Source organism: Cylas formicarius, unplaced genomic scaffold, assembly GCF_029955315.1.
Source record: "Cylas formicarius isolate icCylForm1 unplaced genomic scaffold, icCylForm1.1 PGA_scaffold_246__1_contigs__length_16086, whole genome shotgun sequence".
Lineage (NCBI taxonomy): Eukaryota > Metazoa > Arthropoda > Insecta > Coleoptera > Brentidae > Cylas > Cylas formicarius.
Window position 1 is genome coordinate 5001 of NW_026844289.1, and position 5669 is coordinate 10669.

The 5669-nt window shown below is 51.2% G+C and overlaps 3 non-coding genes across 3 annotated transcripts in view; all 3 read right to left on the reverse strand.

Moving 5' to 3' along the window:
* The window catches only part of LOC132697576 (large subunit ribosomal RNA), a 4072-nt gene extending 2627 nt beyond the window's left edge, over positions 1–1445 (reverse strand). The window contains exon 1 of the ribosomal RNA XR_009618197.1: positions 1–1445. This exon is cut by the window's left edge and continues 2627 nt beyond it. This is a non-coding gene — a ribosomal RNA (large subunit ribosomal RNA).
* A 508-nt stretch (positions 1446–1953) lies between these two features.
* Positions 1954–2108, reverse strand: LOC132697574 (5.8S ribosomal RNA). Its single transcript, XR_009618195.1, has one exon. It is a non-coding gene; the product is annotated as a 5.8S ribosomal RNA (ribosomal RNA).
* A 567-nt stretch (positions 2109–2675) lies between these two features.
* Positions 2676–4606, reverse strand: LOC132697575 (small subunit ribosomal RNA). Its single transcript, XR_009618196.1, has one exon. It is a non-coding gene; the product is annotated as a small subunit ribosomal RNA (ribosomal RNA).
* Between the last annotated feature and the right edge of the window lie 1063 nt (positions 4607–5669).

The window sequence follows — 5669 nt, forward strand, 5'->3', positions numbered from 1 at the left end:
CCAAAAATGGCCCACTTGGCACTCTGATTCGTGTCTCTCGCGGCTTCAATAATATATAAATAAATATATATAGTTCGAGCAAGCCGGAGATCTCACCCATTTAAAGTTTGAGAATAGGTTGAGGTCGTTTCGACCCCAATGCCTCTAATCATTCGCTTTACCGGATGAAACTCGTACGCTACGAGCGCCAGCTATCCTGAGGGAAACTTCGGAGGGAACCAGCTACTAGATGGTTCGATTAGTCTTTCGCCCCTATACCCAGTTCCGACGATCGATTTGCACGTCAGAATCGCTACGGACCTCCATCAGGGTTTCCCCTGACTTCGTCCTGACCAGGCATAGTTCACCATCTTTCGGGTCCCAGCGTGTACGCTCTTGGTGCGCCTCTTCTCGCGATGAGAACGAGACGCCCCGGGAGTGCGAGGCGACCGCTTTAAAGGCGAATCGCCCATCCTCCCTCGGTTCGCGCGAGACGAACCTTTACTTTCATTACGCCTTTAGGTTTAGCGAATCCCAATGACTCGCGCACATGCTAGACTCCTTGGTCCGTGTTTCAAGACGGGTCCTGAAAGTACCCAAAGCTATAGCGTCGCAGATCGGTCACGCTTTTTTACGAGCGAGGGTCGGTTCGAGAACTTCGAGGCCAACAGTCACCGGAGGTCGGTACCGGCACCGGGTCCGATAGCCGACTAGTATCCGGAGCGCTTGCCGCGAGTCGAACGCTTTTAAAGCGACCCGTGACCTTTCTCGTACCGTCGAGCGAGTCGGTCAGGATACCGCGGGTCCGCGCGATTCGAGAAAACCGCGCGGGCTCCGCCGCGGACCTTAGACCGACGCCCGACGGATCGCGACGTCCTACCAGGAGAAAAGTGCACGCGTTCGATGCCGGGTCGAAAAACGTAAGGCGCGGAAAAGGTAACGGGTAACCGTCCTCCCCGTCGCGCGAACGTCTCGCGCCGACTCCGAAACGCGAATGAATTTCTCCCTTCGACCTTTCGGGTTTCTCAGGTTTACCCCTAAACGGTTTCACGTACTATTGAACTCTCTCTTCAAAGTGCTTTTCAACTTTCCCTCACGGTACTTGTTCGCTATCGGTCTCGTGGTCATATTTAGCCTTAGATGGAGTTTACCACCCGCTTAGGGCTGCACTCTCAAGCAACCCGACTCTGAGGAGATCCCTCCCGCGATCGACGGCGGTCGCTACGGGCCTGGCACCCTCTATGGGCTGTGGCCCCGTTCAAGAAGGACTTGGACGCGCCGGACGATCTCGGGATAACGGAACCTCCCTAACACCACATTTCCCGGCGCCCGGTATCGGCCGCGGGATTCGGTGCTGGGCTCTTCCCTGTTCGCTCGCAGCTACTGAGGGAATCCTAATTAGTTTCTTTTCCTCCGCTTATTAATATGCTTAAATTCGGCGGGTAGTCTCACCTGCTCTGAGGTCGATCGATAAAATCATTATATATATATATATATATATATATATATAAATATATATATAAAACGTAGACGTGAATTTCGAAACGGTTCAGCGTTTATATTTAAAACCGCTATATCCACCACTCGTTACGCGGCCGCAAACGATCAGACGTCGGACACCTTTTCTTCTTATCGAGAAAATAACGGACACGACGATCGTCAATTTTGCGCGGACCTGCGACATACGCGGGCGGTTTTAATTACGCTCGTCTCTCGCGCTTTTAAGCGAGCGCGACGCGACGAACCGGTGCGTCGAAAATCGACGTCGTTCGCAAACTCGGTCGCGTTCCTTAGAACGCGGCCGGAGTTTCGCTTTCGCGTTTTAAAACGTCGCGAGACCGGGTAGGAGAGAGATCGCGCGCTAAGCGCGAACGTGCTGTTGCTCCTCACTCCTTCCCGCGCTACACGTCCAACTCGCTCCGACGTTTCTCGCGCCTCGCGGGCGAAAAAACCGAGCAGTCTTTAAATTGGATACGACCCTCAGCCAGGAGTGGTCCGGGAACAGAATCCGAGGACCGCAATGTGCGTTCGAAATGTCGATGTTCATGTGTCCTGCAGTTCACAAGTTGACGCGCAATTAGCTGCGTTCTTCATCGACCCACGAGCCAAGTGATCCACCGTTTAGGGTAATCTTTTTTCGATCGGTTTAACGCTTTTCGTCTCCGAAAAAGAGTCGTCGGCGTTGTTATCGACACATACATTTTTTTTACGGAAGGCGATGGTATATACCTTTCGACGTAAAAAAAAAAAAAAAGTTCGATTTCGGGCCGGTCTATCCGACGGAACACTTCGCCGCGCGCCCTTTGTTCTTTATTATTCAGACGGTAGGCGCGCGCGCGTTCGCGTTCGGACGACCCGCGCCGGTTTAAAGTTTATATACACACCTCCTCGCGGGTCGCGGGTGGGTGTAAGTACTTTTCGGTGCTCCGGGCGAATATCGTTTGACACCTTGTCGACGGCGAGCGCGAAACTAGGTTTCGCGCTTCGAGTTCCGTCTAGGTACCCGGAATTTTGTCGGCGCTCCTCCTACTCCTACTCCTCTCTCCCCTTTTTTACGGTGGTCGAGTGGTCGTCGTAGTCGTCGAATTTAATCGCGGCCGACTTAAAGATCGACGCGAGATATTTTCGACCGAGCGTCAGCGACAAAAATTCGTTCGACTAAATAAAGACAAACTGTGTAATTTTTATTATCACTTTAATGATCCTTCCGCAGGTTCACCTACGGAAACCTTGTTACGACTTTTACTTCCTCTAAATGATCAAGTTTGGTCAACTTCCCGGACACATCGACGACGCCGAAACGCCATCGGCGTATCGGTCCGAAGACCTCACTAAATCATTCAATCGGTAGTAGCGACGGGCGGTGTGTACAAAGGGCAGGGACGTAATCAACGCGAGCTTATGACTCGCGCTTACTGGGAATTCCTCGTTCATGGGGAACAATTGCAAGCCCCAATCCCTAGCACGAAGGAGGTTCAGCGGGTTACCCGGGCCTCTCGGCCAGGGAGGACACGCTGATTCCTTCAGTGTAGCGCGCGTGCGGCCCAGAACATCTAAGGGCATCACAGACCTGTTATTGCTCAATCTCGTGCGGCTAGAAGCCGCCTGTCCCTCTAAGAAGAATTGTTTGTACGCAGACAGTAAAAACCGCGCGCGACAACGGGGCGAACCCCGAGCCGGCCGGCCTTTGAGATGTCTAAATACGCCTAGTTAGCAGGCTAGAGTCTCGTTCGTTATCGGAATTAACCAGACAAATCGCTCCACCAACTAAGAACGGCCATGCACCACCACCCACCGAATCAAGAAAGAGCTCTCAATCTGTCAATCCTTCCGGTGTCCGGGCCTGGTGAGGTTTCCCGTGTTGAGTCAAATTAAGCCGCAGGCTCCACTCCTGGTGGTGCCCTTCCGTCAATTCCTTTAAGTTTCAGCTTTGCAACCATACTTCCCCCGGAACCCAAAAGCTTTGGTTTCCCGGAAGCTGCCCGCCGAGTCATCGGAGGAACGTCGGCGGATCGCTAGCTGGCATAGTTTACAGTTAGAACTAGGGCGGTATCTGATCGCCTTCGAACCTCTAACTTTCGTTCTTGATCAATGAAAACGTTTTTGGCAAATGCTTTCGCTTCTGTCCGTCTTGCGACGATCCAAGAATTTCACCTCTAACGTCGCAATACGAATGCCCCCATCCGTTCCTATTAATCATTACCTCGGGGTTCCGAAAACCAACAAAATAGAACCGAGGTCCTATTCCATTATTCCATGCACACAGTATTCAGGCGAAGTTTTAGCCTGCTTTAAGCACTCTAATTTGTTCAAAGTAAACGTGCCGGCCCACCTCGACACTCAATGAAGAGCACCGCGGCAGGATTGAGTTGGACCGCCCGCGTGAACGGGCTAAGTCCACCGGCAGGACGTCTCGCGGCACGCCAGTTAACACCGCGGACGATGAACCGGCGGCGCGAGACACAAATTCGACTACGAGCTTTTTAACCGCAACAACTTTAATATACGCTATTGGAGCTGGAATTACCGCGGCTGCTGGCACCAGACTTGCCCTCCAATTGATCCTCGTTAAAGGGTTTAGAGTGTACTCATTCCGATTACGGGGCCTCGGATGAGTCCCGTATCGTTATTTTTCGTCACTACCTCCCCGTGCCGGGAGTGGGTAATTTGCGCGCCTGCTGCCCTCCTTGGATATGGTAGCCGTTTCTCAGGCTCCCTCTCCGGAATCGAACCCTGATTCCCCGTTACCCGTTACGACCATGGTAGGCGCAGAACCTACCATCGACAGTTGATAAGGCAGACATTTGAAAGATGCGTCGCCGGTGCGAGACCGTGCGATCAGCGTAAAGTTATTCAGAGTCACCAAGTTGAACGATGTCGGGCGCGAACCCGCCACCGATTGGTTTTGATCTAATAAAAGCACTCCTTCCGTCTCCGGTCGGACCTCTGTTTGCATGTATTAGCTCTAGAATTACCACAGTTATCCAAGTAATTGTGGGTACGATCTAAGGAACCATAACTGATTTAATGAGCCTTTCGCGGTTTCACCTTAATTTGGCTTGTACTGAAACATGCATGGCTTAATCTTTGAGACAAGCATATGACTACTGGCAGGATCAACCAGGGAGCTGTTCTACGTGTCGAGCGCGCCGCCGCCGCCGCCGCCACGGATGACGACGATCGGGCGCGGTACGACAACAAACAGTCTCTTTTTTAAAAATAATAATTACGCGCGCGAAACGCGTTTATTTTATTTTTAAATAGAAACAGACGCGACCACTTTGTGTGGCGGTGATAGCGTGCGAGTACGGAAATGAACCGTTCCCGACGCCACACTCGTTATTATTATTATTCGGACGCGATCCGTCCAATTTTTTTTTGTTGGTAATAAATATCGAGACGACGTGAGTGCGCGATCAAACAATCCGACTCGCGCGCGCATAATAAGCTTTAAAATGCGGCGCGCGTCGAACCGATGTGCCTCGGGCAACGAACGTCGATCGACGGAAATTTTCGGACATTCTCTCGATCACTCTTCGCTAGATTGAAAGCGACACGAGATTTCTCGAAAGAAACGTTCCGGATTCGCATATAAACTCGCTCGGTTAGATGAGAGTTATCGCAAATTTTTCGGAAGAAAAATATTATAGGGCGACCGCTTTCGAACCACGAAGTGCCAAATCTTACTTTAAAACACCCGCTAAGTTCGCGATCTAGCTGTATAAGGTGCGGAGCCTTAAAATGTTTTCGAACGCTCGAGCAATCGCTGCTACGAAGACGGGCCGATGGCAAACGAAAAACGGTCTACGTTCCCGTACCGATGAAGGAAACCAATTTTTCTTAAAAAATTGAACCCACGATACGAAAATGTTAAGCGAGCCAATTAATCGCGCCAAACGGTCGACTCGAAGGCGATCTAACGATCGAAAAAGCATTTTGCTCTGCGAAGGGAGAAGTGTCTATACGCACGACGCGGCGGTCGCGCTCGAGACCATCTCACCTATTATAGGTAACGGACCATTCCTTAGTCTTCCGAACGTTTCACGTGAAAACCCGAATATCGGCTGCGGCGGGCAAATAAAGTTCGGAGCGAAACTTTCGCTCGTGGTTACGTTCGATTTGGTTAAAGCGGGCACTTTTTCAAATATTTTTTTTTCTTTACTTACTTTTGTTAACTGACCGCCGGTTCC